Source organism: Anneissia japonica, unplaced genomic scaffold (genome assembly GCF_011630105.1).
Source record: "Anneissia japonica isolate Jap-2015-1 unplaced genomic scaffold, ASM1163010v1 scaffold1489_len2284818_cov182, whole genome shotgun sequence".
In the NCBI taxonomy this organism is placed as follows: domain Eukaryota; kingdom Metazoa; phylum Echinodermata; class Crinoidea; order Comatulida; family Comatulidae; genus Anneissia; species Anneissia japonica.
Window position 1 is genome coordinate 1,306,244 of NW_022698455.1, and position 17,667 is coordinate 1,323,910.

Below are 17,667 nucleotides of genomic sequence, written 5' to 3' on the forward strand. Positions count from 1 at the left end.
ATAAGTCATCACTGTATGTGATGTTTTTTTTCAAGTCAGTAAACCCCAATCAAAAGGGATAGTGCCTCACACATGCATGAATAGCTGAAATTTTTGCGGACAAATTTACCAGTAAAAATGTTTTTATTAGAGAACACTGCTAAATGTTTCTCAATTATTTCCGTACCTACTTACAATATAATAAATTTTAACTTGCGATTAAACAATTAACAACAATTACGACTGAAATTACAGAACATATTTTTTTAAGAACTAAATGCATTTAATTTATCTATTACTTCTGTAATTTTAAGAAAAATTACTGCCACTAGACCACCAATAATAATGGGATAATCCAGACTGATTCAGCCAATCAAAATACAGCCAAAACTTTTTGCTAACTATAGAGGGCAGCATACATTTGTTTAGCAATCACAAAGTTTTCCATAAAATTTGAAATGAAAATTAGAGGGCAGCAGGCATGCTAGGCACCACATCACAATATGTGGCCAAGACAAGCCCAACCAATCACGCATATAGTCTCAAGATGCTTTCTATACAGCAAGGGTGGGCACAAAATAAGTTGGGAGTGCCAAAAAAAGCTTAGCACTGCTTTTACCTGTATACTTCTTTTGCTCAATTTTAAAATACTTTTTACAGATGATCGGTGTCAGGCCATAAAAAAGGGGTTTTTTAGGCAAAGATGATAGGCAGGCGGCGCATAGGCCTACTGCTGGTGGGCCGCATGTGGCCTGTAGACCATATTTTGCCCACCTGTGCTATACAAAATTATAATAAATGCATAATGAAGCTTAGTACATTAACATTATTATGTAGTTTACTCTGTTTCTCTGTAAAAATTTATGGCATGTGATACTATAAAGTATTTTTTTTCCACATAGGCTGCTGCTATTAGCCAAAAAGAGAAATATTTTTCGAATTTTATTAGATTTGTATCTATATGTTCTCGATCTAAATACATATGAAGCAACTAGATTTTATATCGCCTCATTGTGAAGACAATAGAGTTTATTTAGTTATAAATCAGTACAGTATCACCAAATAATTAAGTCCTACTACAGTGTAAAAATTTATCGTCTAAGAATATGAAAGATAAAAACATCTGTGGTGAATTGTTAAAAAAATCATAAAATGGCTCATATAAATTGATCAAATAACCTCTATACACCATGTTATCAGGTCTATTTTCAAACAGCGCCACCAACATCTCACAGCTTTTCACTGGGGGACATCAAACAGCCTATAGCCTGAGCAAAATTTTATTTTTCCAAACAAATCTTCTTTCTACTATCTTTCCTGGTAGTTGCAAGGTTTTTGGAAATTTTCATTTCAAATTTAGCGAAAATGGTGTACTTATAGTGACAGATCAAAACACTACAGCCTGTCAAACGTTTGCAGACTTTTTAATAGTATAAAAATCATAGTTACAAACCAATTTAAGAGTTGACTCTTATTAGTCAATTAACATAGGAACATTGTTAGTTATTCTATTAATTGGCAAAAAAATACCATTTTCTTATTATTCTCATTTTTAAATGAAAGCAATCTGTAATTAATGAAAGCAATTTGTAATTAATCATCTTAATTCATTTTATTATGCTATGATGATTGAATAAAATATACCGGAATATATCAACTTAACTTAAATATGCAAAACAAGAAAATTAAATATGAATTTATATTTTGCAAGTTATTTTTAGCTTAACAGGTATAAATCTTTAAGTTTATTCTCTTTTATCAGGGAAATTCTAACCTTTAGAAATATAGCATGAGTAATGATTATATAATTAACGCTGCAGGAGTAGAATATAAATTATATATTTCAACTAATAGTAACCCTTTAACATCTCATATGCTAAATGCTAAAGGATTAGGAATACATCAAAAACAAATGGAATTCTGTGGCTCCATGCATGTTTCCTGACGTCAAGCAATCCGTACATTAGATGGAGATTGCTTCAAGCGAGCTCATCTTACTGCGAGCCTCAATCACAGCTGTTATGCTTGCTACTGATAACATACCCTCCAATGAAGCCTATCCTTACACCTGCTTTAATAAGGTATTATGTCAAAGGTGAGCTAATATTACCTATCTCAACTTTAGACTCAAAATAAATATTGATACTACTAAAAAAAGAGTCACAATTGCTGGTACGATATTGTGATTGTTTCTATGTGAAAACATCCTTTCAAATTGTTCTTTAACCTGCTAGATTGGCTATGGTTATTTGCATCGATCCCAGATTGCCTATGACTCGTGTTTGTCTCCATCTAGCTTGTATCATCTTTTCATCAACAACTACTGTAGTGCTAACAGAATTTAAAGATGGGGATACAGGGAAGAGGTGGCACCGAACCAACTTCCCTCCACATAACCCCTTTCTCCCTCCCCATATTTTACAGAAGCATGGAGCCCTTTCTTTAATATAATTATTTGTGATTACAGTTAATATTGTCATTTTAAAAGCATAAGCTTGAGTCTTAAAATAATAATATATCTCCCCACCGACCACACCAAGCATTTTACAGTACCCTGTGAAACTTACATGAGGACCTTGAGAGCACTTGCTCTGAACCCCTTGGCAGGCTCTGTTTTTTAGCCATGGCCCTAGATTAAAGTATATGCCATTCTGTTCGTTTCTTGAACGTATTGTATATTCTGCCAAAGACAGAAATCAAGCATTTAAGGATTGAAGCAATTTTCGTTGTGTGACATGCAGACAGACACACGTTGACACGCAGACGCATGATGGCACCATTGGACAAGATGACGTGTACACACTGAACAAAATGCATAGATGTGTGAAATATGAGACAGTAGTACCATGTGCAATGTGAAATACTTGCTTGTACTCATTGTATGCCAGGGCATTTAATTATTCAAACTTAACTATCTTTTCTTGACATTTATAGTTTTGTTTTTGATGGGGTATGAAAGAATTAAACCACCCACACGTCAAACATTGCCCACAGTTGCTGTCATGCTAAGTAAGCGCCGAGTGGAAAACCTACGAAATCTTCAAGCTAAAACAAAAAATCAACAAAGGCAGCTAAGCATCTCTTCGCAGGGATCGAAATTCATTAGTTTAAAAATTCAAAAAATAATAATTTTTTTAATACAATTAATTAAGCTTAAACTACCTAGAGGGTATTCTAAAATAAAAGTTAAATACATTAATATAACATTAATATGAATAATAATATATCTTCTTTATAACACATTTCCTGAATCAATGCAAGGAGAATGCATTACCAAAAATTAAAGAAAAAAGGTAAATTATTACATAGTAGTTGTGATAATGATAAATTTTATAATAGTGTTATATTCAGATTGTTAACTGTTAAAAAATTGAATAGCATTTGTATAATAGTATTCATTATCATGATGATTTATAATATACTAAAGTTATCAATTATTATCTATTATTATTATATAGAGTTTAAATTTATTTATATGATTTAAGCAAAACATTTTGAAGAACATATCATACTTAATGGTAAGAAATGTAGCTAAAATTTCAACAGATTAACAAGCATAAATATTACAAGCCACTAGAATACAGTAGCAATGAATTTATGATAAAAGCGCCGCGACAAGTCAGTCGACAGACGTGTGTATATAGCTGCAGCGTAACATTAGCTAGACGGAGACACCTTGACTCGGGCCAATCTGTCAATTAACAGTTGTGTATACATAGCTGTGACCTAATATCACATATTGGTGATAGGCCTTTGTGATTAGTAGAATCAATAGCCTACATTCGATGTTTATGTTAGATCTACAATAACATTTGCTTCATCAGATTCGAGGATAATCCTCATTATTATGCAATTATATTACCCATCATGCTTAGAAATCAAGATAGCCTACTTAAGAACAAGAGTGGGAAATTTCTAAATCCAAACATAGAAGGCCTTACAGCTGTTTTGAGTAATTACCACCTCTTCATACACAAACCAATATATAGATATAATAGGCCTATAATCGGTTGAACAAATTTCTGATTCTGATTTTATATAGAGGGCAGTATATAATTATTGGCAAATGTAATACAGCAATGATCAATCCCACCAACCCTGATTAAGGCCAAATAAAATTCATTGCTAGTTCCACGTCCCTGCAGCCATCAAATTTTGGAGCCTCATGAAAAATATTACTACTGTATTTGCTAATTTTTAAAAAAACATTTACTTTTCCATGGACAATAAAAATAATGACTATCTGAAAGAATGATGTCAAGCCTAAAAAGAGGTGGGAACATAAATGGCAGGAATACATTACAGAGATTCATTTTAGACTTTTATTTTTAAAAAATATATATATTTTTACTATTAGTATAGAATTTTACCATTAGTATAGAATAGTAAAAAGCAAATAGTAAATACTCTCACCAAAAAAATTATTTCAAATCCCGGACATGAAACCGTTATACAATTAATTTTATTTGGCTAAAAGTTCGGTCCGGGTTTATAATCAACCTAAACTAACACAAGTAAGTAATGATAATAACATGGTAATAAATATAATGAAATAACCAGGTTAAGAACAATATTGAAGTAAGGCAAGTATATTTGAGAAGGGTAATTCCCAGTTTAAAATCAAACATGCAGGTACCAATGATGCTGTCTCCAACATTCTGATTACCATCAAAAATACTAATAATAATATGTAATGTTAATTAGTTAACCTGTAATTTAAAATTTAAAGCAAATGTATTTAATATATTGATGGTCCCAAAAGAACAGCTTTGCGTGGGTGGATCATCATGGATGAATATCGTATAAAATAATAATTATATGTACTTCTATTTTGTTATCTTGTTAGTTTAAAGCTTATGTCAACACTAATCCATTTTTATGTGACAAATTTGTGTGATGTGCCCATATATGGACATGGTATTGTCATATTACACCCAAATATGGGCATATCACATTATTTGACACATTTGGATGAGAGGGTATGGTGTAGATCTCTATTCCACGTCAGTGCTTCGTAGAATAAGTACTGTCCACTTTATTTTAATACCAGTCAACTCATCCCAAGTGTCACGATAGGAAACTGCACCATCTCATCATCACAGACAGTAAGAAACCTTGGCGTACATTTTGATAATTCCCTACAAATGAAATCGCATGTAACTTCCATTTGCCAGTCCTCTTTCAGAGCCATCCGCAAAATTGGTTCTATTAGAAATTATCTGGATGAAGAAACAACAATAAAACTTATTCATGCCTTTGTAACATCACGATTAGACTACTGCAACAGCCTCCTTAACGGTCTGCCAAAATCAGAGATAGACAAGCTGCAGCGAGTACAAAATGCAGCGGCAAGGTTAGTTACTCGAACTAAGCGACATGAACACCATTCTTCATTCACTTCACTGGTTACCAGTAAAGCAAAGAATAATATTTAAAATACTGCTGGTCACTTACAAAAGTAAACTATATAACTCACCCACGTACATCCGAGAACTCATTGAAGAGCATCATTCACATCGCTCACTAAGATCTGCATCAAAGAACCTCCCTGCATGTTCCTAAAACATCTACAATCACTTATGGCAGCAGTGCCTTTTCCTCATCATCTCCCAATAATTGGAACAACATACCATTATTTATAAAAGAATCAAAATCAGTGGACACATTTAAGTCACTACTTAAAACCCATCTATTTCAACAATTAACTGTTTAATAATTTATATCGTGTTCCTTCACAACAGAGTGGCCTGCTTTAACTCTAGGGGCCGCTATCTTGGTCGCAGACTCTGAACACCCAGTCGCCTGTGGCAGGGAAAATGTGAAACCTGCTCCTTTGTTCGCGCCACCTAGGTAGGGGACCGGGACTGCGCCAGGGCAGAGGCGGATAGTTGACCCTTTGAGACCTAGCGTTGTTTAGCCACCACACCCTATTATATTGTAAATTCAAGATCTTTCCTATAATTTTTATAATTTTATGTAAAGCGCATAGAGGCACTGTGCAATATGCGCTATATAAATGTAACTTATTATTATTATTATTCCGCCCAGTGAATCAAACACCATAAAACACATACTCGCTCTCCTAGGGGATTCCATAATAATACACCGATAATATCATTACTCGGATAAAAACCACAAAAAGAACAGCCACATCTTCTAAGCTCGGTTAATACTTAATGTGTTTTCCAACAAAGGTAATATGTTAACTTAAGCATTTATTATGATGCATTCTCCAATCTTAAACACAAGTTCGGCTCAAAAATAATCAATACTTTAATATAATTAGTTGTAACCTGTACCTACGTGGTGAACGAAATACATTTCGCCGCTAAATGGACAATCATTATTTCTACAGCATCGTTTTTCAAACAATATGATATTCAATTGCAAAATGTTTTCGAATGATTTAACTCAAATTACGTCTCAAATATCAAATGAACTAATGAACGAATGAAATCTGAGTGCCAATGACACACTAAAAAAAAAAAGAGATAGTTGACTTACTATATATTCTTGTGTATACAACAAAGTTTAAAATACCAAATTACGATAAAAAAACAGGGGTTGTCTAATACGTGCAACACATACAAATTTTTGATTTTTAAATCACGTTCTTCTTATGTGCGATCATCCGAAACATGCAAATTTCCTACTAAAATGAAGCTAATTCAGGGAAATAAGATATAAATTAACATTTAAAAGGCCATATAAATGGTATTATTTGGATTAGATTAGTTCTACATCTGGCTCAGGTTTTAGCCAGCTACAGCTAGGTTTGTAAAGTTTATCAGGATATCGATATCTCAAAATGAGAAATAATTCTTTCTACTCAAAATTAATTACTACTCAGAAATAAAATAAATATTTATGAAATACTAATTAATATAATAAATTAATTTAATGAACAATAATCACCAATAATTTTTTTAATTACATAAGTAATTATAGATAATTCATAACATAATTATATATCTGGAATTCAGGAAAAAGTTATACAAGATAAGCATTCTTAATAACGATTACACAAATCAATTCAATGACTTTTGTTTATACTTATTATAATCAAAAAAAGTATTGTGAAATATGTAAATTATATTCAATATATGACGAAAAATACATTATTGGTTACTATGACATGTTGGTGGTAGGTGATGATGATCATGAAGATGCTAATTGATAATGATGATATATGTCATGATAGTAGAAGATAATGTTGTTATGTCATGATGATGGTGATATTGTAATGGTGATGATGTTATGATGATGAGTGATGTTAGTGGCGACGATGACAACAATAATTCAACACTTTCAACAGTCTGTAAACACAGTATGACTGATATGGATTCATTTTTTTAATGACACCAAAATGCATCACAATGACACTGTGCGTTAAGGGTTATTCAACTACTTAAATATTTGCATTCAAAATATAAAATTCCTAAAAAAGAATAAAATTTTAAAATATACAAAATAGCGAAAAAGAAATCAATAACTAATGTTAACAACCGGAAAAAATTAGTTCATGGTACAGAGAATAATCATGTTAATTGAACATCAGCTACCTAATGTTGTAAATAGAGTGCAGCTTAGTTTAGGTTAACAGAAGATAATTTTACCCAGCATCCATTAAATTCAAAATCGTAATGCCATGATCATTTTTTTCTGTGAACCATTCCACTTTCTAATAACTCAATATTACTGAAAATATTCACTTATTCATGATATTCAAATATTCATGATTATCTTTTTCATTCTTCAGATGACAAATTGTTTAAGTGAAAATTTCAAGAACTGAAATTTTGAAAATAAAACTGGCATAATATGTGGCAAAGACAAGCCAAACTAGTCACTCGTCGCAAATCCTGTTTTAGAGATAATGGCCAAAACATGCTGGAATGTCAAAATTTTGGAAATCTATTTTATTGCACTAAACTAACCTTTATATATATATACATCATGCTATGCTGTTATTTTCCTAATTTTCAATGTTAAAACAACAATTTTTAACGATTTGGTGATGGTTTCTGCCTAAGAAATGCCTGAAATCGTAAACTTTAAAGGCTGATTTCTCAAATATTGTTCTTTAAACAGCTGTATGTTTAAAATCGTGTAACTTCATAACGAAGTGTTGGATTTAAATGATTCTTTTACCATTTTATAGCTCTCATTTTACTGTTAAACCATATATTAATAACTAAAAATTGATTTTTCCGACGAGTGACTGGTTTGGCTTGGCTTTGCCACATATGTTATTTTAAACCTAGTGAATATACTCTTTTTTCATCACAAGTAGACTACTACTAATATCTATATTTAAATGCAACGTATAGTTGGAAGTGCCAGTTATTCACTGCTAATTGAAACAATGTACTTCACTTGTATTACAGTGGCAATGTCATTAGCTCGAAAAACAACATGTGGATGAATTACGGGATAGATAATACACCCAAGGCTACGTAAAATCTCTTCTACCAAAAGATATCAGTGGCGGATCCAGGAATTCGAAATAGAGAGGGCCAAGAAGAGATTTCCACAGATGGAGGTTGTTGACCACCTGAGCACCACCATGGTTGAGGCTGAGGTGAGAAAATGTATTATATATATGGCATCTCTAGATGGCCACAATTTGCACTCTCAAATCTAAATTTGATTACAATTTTCCTTTTTCCTCATTTTTTTTAAATTTAAAAAAAAAATTAATTGGGGTGGGGATGAGGGCCTGGGGCGGCTCAGCCACCACTTGAATCTGCCACTGATAATGTTTAACAATACTAAAACAATGCCATAATCAATACAAATATGGCGACACATTAATAATAAGTTTAAACTTGATATAGCACATATGCTAAATCTACATGCAGGTAACAGAAAGTAAACATAGAAGTCAATAATCAATCACTTATTTTGAAACTTCAACTTCCATGCAACATGCAATAGTATAAAACAATTTCAAATATGAGCGGTATGCGTTAAAGCAATTTTTAGGGATACCATTTAAATTTGAAGAAGAGAATTGACACATTACATTTAGGCTACCAGTAAATCTACCAGTACAATTAATCAACTTATAAAACCATTTAATCTACTGGGTGTACAAAACAAAGATTTTCCTAGCAGTGCATGATTTTTGGTTTCTCAAGCAGTACTGTAAACTGAATGCATTATCATAAGACTCAGTACCACTTGGATTTATAGTTTAGATTGATACTGTACAAATTAACACGTTGATTGCCAAAACAAGTTTACATGTACAAACATCTTTTTTGAAATTTTATCTAGTCACATATCATCAAAATGATGTGTCTAATAAATTGGCGGGAAAATAAGAGGGGACGAGTAAACTCGTTGACAGCACTGTGATAGCACTTTTTATTGACTATGCCAAGCGTGACTTATCTCATTCACTTTTTGCATGGGTTGGTATATGTTCAAAGGGCATCCCCTTGTGCGCTCGAGTGTACTACCGGCAACATAACACAACAAACATACATACGTCATTGTAAGTTATCGTCTAGGTGTATTTTCCCAGAACTACCAGTCATTGAGTTTGTGGTTCTAAAATGTATAACAAAGAAGTTATAAACGCTAGAATGTTACCCCGATTTTGCAGAGTATACTCGTCCCCTGGCGTCCTCAGCAACACCCTGTGGGCGAGTATACTCGTCGCTAGCAACAGAGTAAAAATGATACATAGATGACAGTACAACACTTGAACAAAGCCTAAAGCCTGGTATTTAAAAGGTATTGCTTGTCTTCTAATTCTAAGGTTATTGGTTCAACCAGTTATAGATACTTTCTCATATCTTAAATTAGTCCCCTCATATCTAGATCCTCATTAGTGTATTCAACATCCCCCTCCCCAACCTACCTCTAATTTTTTTTTAAACTAAAAAAAAAAAAAAATGGAGAAAAAGAAAATTACAAACAAATTCTGGATCTGGCATCTAAAAAGTCTTTCACAGGACCTTTTTTTTTTTAATTTTCTAAATCTACCCTTTTTTTTTTCTAAATCTACTACTGTCCATTATCATATTAGGTGTTTTTTTTCCCCTAAATCTACTACTGTCCATTATCAAATTAGGTATGTATATCATTTGCTTTCATATGTTATAAGGAACCACATGCTATTTGATACATATGCAAATTCAAAGTAATTCAATTGTAATTACTGTCCGTATGCTTGCGTATAGTGCTCCACTAAAGTAGGTCTGCATGTCTTTACTAATACTTACATCAAAGAATTAGTTATTTTGTTTATTATGCCAGTCAATTACATTGCAAAAACCTTGTTTTCATAATATTAATTTCCACTATATGCTAGGTAACAACATAACATGTTCAAATTTCATGAGTTGTTCTTAGATCTAATCTCTGGCTAGTAAAAAGAAAACAAATAGCAGGCTTCTTAAGATGATGACGACGTGAATGCCTAGAGCTGTGTGATTACGTTGTGTTAGTTGAAGAACGTGCAGATTATATTCAAACTAATGGGAAAATGATGATGATAAGGATGTGGAGGAGGTGAAGGTAAGGAAAAGAGGAGGGGTGACGATGATGCAAATGATGTCAGTAATAACATTTCAAATATTATGTCATAATAGTAGAGATGACAATGAACAATGAACAGTAATGATAATGATGATGATGTTGATAATAATGATCACAATGATAATATTGAAAAGGCACAAAAATAGTGTTATTGAACAAAATATTTCCTAATTCTAATTTCAAGTTGAACTAATGTCTTACTTAATGAACAAGAAAGCAATACATATATTAAATATTATTGTTCAGCCGTATTAACTCAATCTCATCGTTATCTTCATTTGAAATGCACGATTAGACAAACTCATAAAAATTCTAATAGTGTAAAGCACTCTTAGATATTTATTTAAAAAAATACATGTATGATCCAGTATTTGAAATCACAAGCTGTATTTATTGAGTGAGAAGCTCAGCTCAGTTGGCTAAACTGGTGCTAGCCAATGTGTGCGCTGAACCATGCAGATTTGTTGGTCCCCAATTCAATTCCCATCGCTCCTCTCCATGGGTCAGCTAAACTTAAGTATAAAAAATTGCAGTCTTTTAGGATAAGACATTTATGCCATTGGTCTTTCGTGCAATATGGTCCATGTGCATGTTAAAGAACACAGTGCACTCTTCTGAAATCAGTAGGGGATTGTCTGCCGGTGTACGCCCAATCACCACCAGAAGCACCCCACCTACCTACCTTCTTTAGACTTTCGGGGATTTTTTATCCTTGATGTTTACACCAAATAAATCAAACAATATACACAGCACTTTCTTCCTCACCGTATAAACATTATATAATACAAAGAAAAAAAAATGTTCAAAATGAAAATCCAGAACTGAAACTGAATAGCCACATAATCCACGACAACCTTTAGTTTATCATAAATACGTAAGTAAAACTAACTAGTAACAATGAATTTTAACTCATATTGCTAGGGTCAGTAGCAAATCTGTTCAACTAATATCTAAAATACTGGTTATGATAATCAGGCTTTCCAGATTTTTATGCGAAATTTTCTTGCTTTCTTAGTAGAATTTACCTTACAATAGAGGTTTTTTTAAATTTTTGTTATTAGATGAAATGGGGAAAAAAAACACATCCCAGGAGTAAATGTAAATTGTGTTCTTTGAACACATTCCATTCTGGTAAATTTGGATTTTGTTAAGATCCACAATCCAGTTCATTTCACTGCAGATTATTCAGTATTTGATTGGTAATTAATCAATTATTATTAGTTTAGTTATGGATTATTCATTTCTTATAAATGAATGGCTAAATGCTGACAATGATAATTTAATTATAGATCTGCTAACTATATAATGTAATTGATTATTATTAATCAGTAAACCAACCACTATTATTTAATACCAAGTAAATTAATAATAATCAATTATGTAAAGTCTTATGTACTTAATTAATAGTAATTATTCTTAATGAATAAATACATTTTGAGAAATAGCTTTGAGATTAAGTTGAGGTGCATCAAAACACAAAACATTGGTTTCATCAAAGCTAATCTTAGCATTTCTACTCATGTCTAAATTAAGACAGTTACAAAAGCTTATTATTGTTTCAGTGATAAATGATTCCATCTAGTAATTAAAAGACTTCATCAGATAATCAATATCATAAATTTAATATTCATAAAGATATACTCAATTAATTTATATTTAATTGAAAACTATGGTTTATACTGAATTGTATTAGTTGAGTCATTAAGTCCTCATTTTATCTTCCACATCTTCCTGCCCAAGAGCATTTATGCTGTAGATATTTAATATTTTAGTGTTTTAATATCTAAGAAAATGTTGAAAACTTTACTTTACGACTAGATGCCAACAACATTCAAGCACCTGTGAATGCTGCCCTGATGGTTGTTGTGCCTTAAATTGCTGAGGAACAGTGCGAAGGTGTTTGGTTTTTATCTTCGTTGTTTTATTTCATTTTCTCATTTTCTGTTTTATTCTGTTAGATGTATTTCATCGCTACAGTACATTAGTAAAAATACAAAAAAATAAAAAAATAAAAATATTCGTTATTGCTATTTTATGAAGATCAGAGTGTGTTTTTATTTTTTTTGCGGCTGATTTGCAAAAAGCTCAACTAACCAACTTCTATGACACAACAAAGAATATTTTGTTGCTAGGCCAGCCTATTGCATACAATGAGCCTAACCAGCCTCAGCCTATGGCGATGGTGAACACAAATGGAAAAGACTAACGTGACATAAACTGGATGATATAGCAGTGTGAATGATGTATAAGTTATTTTAGGAGCAGTTTTCAGGAAATAACAACTTATTCGGGTTCTCTTTTCCAAATAACGCCCTCAAAAAATTAAAATAACAATAATTGCTTTAATAGTTCAAATAATGATAAGTATTTAGAAGTACAACTGGAAGGTTCAGATTAAAATAATTAATCAAGAAACATTAGCTTTCCCCTTTAATGACAAATATAATTAATCATTTATTAGTATCCTCACAAGTTTAATGAGAAGAAACCAATGTTAGTCCTTCCTAATTAGAACAAGGAATTAAATTATAAAACGAACAGTGAGGATTCTACTAGTGGCCACTGGCTACTGGGCACTGGTGTTCTACCTTCATTAATTAATGATCACAGGTAATCTTACCTTAGGCAATTGTAAGTTATGATGGTAGATAATCTACAAGGCACGGTTTTGAATACAATTTGCAACCAAACTGGGCCATTCATCTATCATTAACGGAACACTACAAAAATTTTATCTTTCAACAATCTATTAATTTTTAAAAAAATATTAGGATATTCTATTTTATTACTGATATAATTTATTGCTAATCATTATCATTTATTATGATTTAATATTAAGGAGAATATCTCTATAACATTGTATCTATGTAATGTACAAATTCAAATCTGTATGGCACTAACCTAGAATCACTTCAGAGCAGAATAAATAAATTAAAACCACTGTGTACAAACATACTAGTTTCAGAATCGGGTTCAAGTGCTACAGTTACAAAGGCGAACGTTGAATAAATCAAATTACTCTCCGAAAATATGATCAAATTAAAAACCATATGCTTGGTATCGAGCAGATTTTGTTGTATTCTTTCTTGTGTAATCATAAGAAAGCAGGACTTGCCGTATTGCCTATTGTTGAACGAAGATATCAATTAACATCGTTATGTACACTCACTTTTAAAGCAAACAACGGAGGCATATCAATATTCAAATTAGACACTACACTCAGACATTGCAGAAATGGAAATTGTTAACTGTGATTTCTGTCTATTAACAACACTTTCAGGAGCATTGAGTTTGTATGCAAAATTTCTTTGAATGAGTTTGTTTTTGTCATTTATGGAGTGTTACGGGGAAGGTTTTGATAATGATCAGAAATTAATGGTATAATAAAATCTGTACAAGAATTACTTGACAATAATTTAATAATTAAAAATTATTAAAAACATAAAAATGTTTATAAAACATTAAGAATATACAATACAGGAAAAAGATTGAAAAATACACTTTTTATGAATAGCAGTAATAATGATCACAGAGAGAAAAATTTAAAAAAAAAGACTCATTATCAGGCTTAAATGGTGAAGTTGTTTTAAATTATCCAGGATTTGAACACAGGATCTCTGAGTGAGTTTGGAAGTTAGAGAGCTAAATTTCCAGACTTCATGTACTATTTCACTCCACAGCAATGAAACAACAATCTTGAGAAAATCTTGGGAATTCTCAAAACAATTTATACAAAAACTAGAATAGCGAGAATATTCAGAAGAGTTTTGTTAAGAGCAAATATGAATAAATCATACATTACTTTATAGATATATTCTCGCTATTGTAGTTATAATATATACATAATGTGTCTTTAATACTTTCTCTGTATAGTTATCAAAAACACATTACATAACTAAATAGCTGGAATATATCTGTATATATATTCAGAAGAGCTTTTAAGAGAGACAGTAATGCAAAATACATGTGAATTTAATACATTATTCTATTCCACATTAAGAGGCCTCTTAAAGGCCCTTATGCAAACTCCTATCCACCGGCCTTGATTAACCCCATATTTGCACTCGTTTCACGGAAAAGGAGTGAATTGGGTAATAGAAATGAGGTACAGTACCTAAGTAGCTAGGACTATTAGGCATATGCATATCAGAGAGGCATTAATATACCGTAGATGTATAAATTAATAGTTTCCTAAACTAGTTAGTGTAGTTACTACGATGATGATTGTGATGATGATTAACAATAATGATGCCAACAACACTGATGGCAATGATAACAATGACAATGTTATTAATAAAGATATTGATAGTCAATATCATTATCATAATCATTATGACAATAACAATGTTGATATAATAATGGTAAATATAAGAATGATGAATATAAAAATAGTATAAGGTAATGATAATGATTAAAGTGATGATGCTGGAAAGATGATGACAATAACAATGACAATGACAATAATCATGATGATGATAACTATAATAATGCCAGCGATGATGATATTTGTAATAAGAGCTATCACATAACATTAAAGAAAATTCAAAGTCGTATAAAATGGTTACACAAATTAAAAGTAAAATACTAAATATATAATAAACTTGGAATTAAATATTCAAATATATGACTATTAGTCTTAAACAGTCATTGATGACAAGAACAAAATCAATCAACATAAGAGAATAGAAATTTCCTTACTGGAATAAAGAGCAAAACTTCAATAAGTCCCAGAAAGTTATGTATGACTAGAGATAAGTACTCACAAGAAACTTGCAAATCCCTTGCCTGTTTGAGCCGCCTCAGAAATCACAAAATCTGTGCAGTTAATTTCACCATTACCAGCTTTACCGACGGTTATTCATGTAAAGTTATTAACTACTGTACATGACATTATACTTTAGGTGAAATACTTCGCACTTAACAGCGTTTTGGTATGGATTTCATAAATATTTCTCATTATTATTCATACTGACATAAATTTCAAATTCTTCGAGGGGACGTCATCGTTATCGTAATTGAAAAATACATCAATGCCGGGACTTCTCTACGGAACTATAAATGTGAGGAATGCTAATTTTACGTTTTTCCAAGAGTGATACTCTTACTCATTAATGAACCGACTAATTATTAACTTGGGTAACATGGAATTAGTCTGAAATTGTACATGATTTTGCGTGTACTAGCTTGTACGATAACTTGCAATTATTAATTGCCACAGTGGATATTTTAAGCTGTTACGTTGCGATAACATACAAATTCTGGACTTGGGGGTCAATCTAATTAATCAGTCAAATTTATAGAAATATGATATCAATTAATTTTGAGGTGCTTACCACAGCATCTGCTATGAAAATATCATGCAACACAAAATATTACTACTAAGGCAATCTTGTCTTGATTTGAGCTATAAATCTATGGAGTTATGATTATGAAAATTGGAAATAATGAAAATATCAAGCGAATGACTTAGAGAAAAGATTTACAAAGCTTAAATTATATCCTACATAAAAATATTCAATATAAAAATTATTGATATATTGTTTGCATCAATAATGCATTTTATACTGATTTACAGACGTTTTGCTAAGCAAATGTTTAAACAGATTACAAGCCAATATACATATAATTGAAAGGACCATTTAACAAATAATTAATTCATATTTTAAAATTTCATTACATTTTTTTTTTACTCAACACCCAAACACTATATTTTGAATAAAACAATTTTTTAGAAACCAATTATAGTTCTGGTATAGATATTAGACAGATGTTTCAAGTAGTTTTTTCAGTAACTCATTTCTCATATAATACACTTTAGAACTCATAAAAAGCCAAAAAGTTTTCAGATGGAGGACCCAAACACTTCTGCAAGTACTTAAATTGCAAATAAGGTAGCCATTAGAATCGCTGGAAGGGTCACAAATCACAATACGTAATCAAGACGGACAACTTCTACTGCTCATAGAAATGCCAAGCGTACGCCACCCTTTACTACCGTACCATTAATACTCACGTTGACAGAAATATGTCACACTGTATCTCCAAAATTAATAGTTACTAGAAGTTACGAAAAAAATTGAAAAAGGCTGAAGAGTAGGGCAAGAAACTTGGTTGATTGATGGACAATAAAAATGACCAAGAGATACTACAATTAGCCGAAAGCTACAGAGCATATGTGATTAATTATGAACATTCAAGATGGTACTATTTGAGAAAATGTCAATAGACTACAAACAGAAACAGAACATGTTCCACTGCATCAAAATTATAATCAGTAAAATGACACGGAAAGAAATAATCTCGAACAAATCAATAAATACTAGATGAAAGGTTTTATACATAAAAAATCTGCTTACTTGCCACATTTATAGCAAATATTAATATATCACAAATTTGTCAATTATTTAAATTTGTTGTTCTTTTTGTGGTGTACAAAACAATATGCGTAAGAAATGTCCGTAAAGCAGTCAAAAATAGCAAATGCTAAGTCAGTGTTTGCCACACTTATAGAAAATATATATAATATATCACAGATTTGTCAATTATTTAAATGTCGTTCTTTTTGTGGTGTACAAAACAACATGCGTAAGAAAGGTCCTTAAAGCAGTCAAAAAGAGCAAATGCTAAATAAGTGCTGTTAAAACTGTTTAAAGTTTTCATCAGAAGATAATGAAATTGTTTATTGAACAAAAAAAGAGAAGCAAAGTTGCACTAGGTATAAATGTTTAAATAAATGGATTACTATATAACATTAATACATTAGTCACTAATTCTGCAAAGTAAGTCAAGTTTGGAAAATGTTAACGGTATTATTCACAATTAGGTTTTTCATCACTGTTGTCACTATTAGTTTAAAATACAATTATTTATTTACAATCAAATGAACAAGTGCTAGATCTGCCAGAAAAGGTAATAGCTGATTTAGGAGAAGTGGGAATGTAGACTGTGTTAAAACTGTTATTTTTTCCCCAAGCAATTAATTATATACTTCATTCATTAAATAGTGTCCTTCAATGCAAGAGTTATGCATTATAAAACTTTAGGAAATATTTAAATTTCAAAAGGTCTAGCAATTGTTAGAATGTCATGATAAAATATTGCTAACCTTCAAAAGTTCATCGAAATAATAACTGTCAAAAA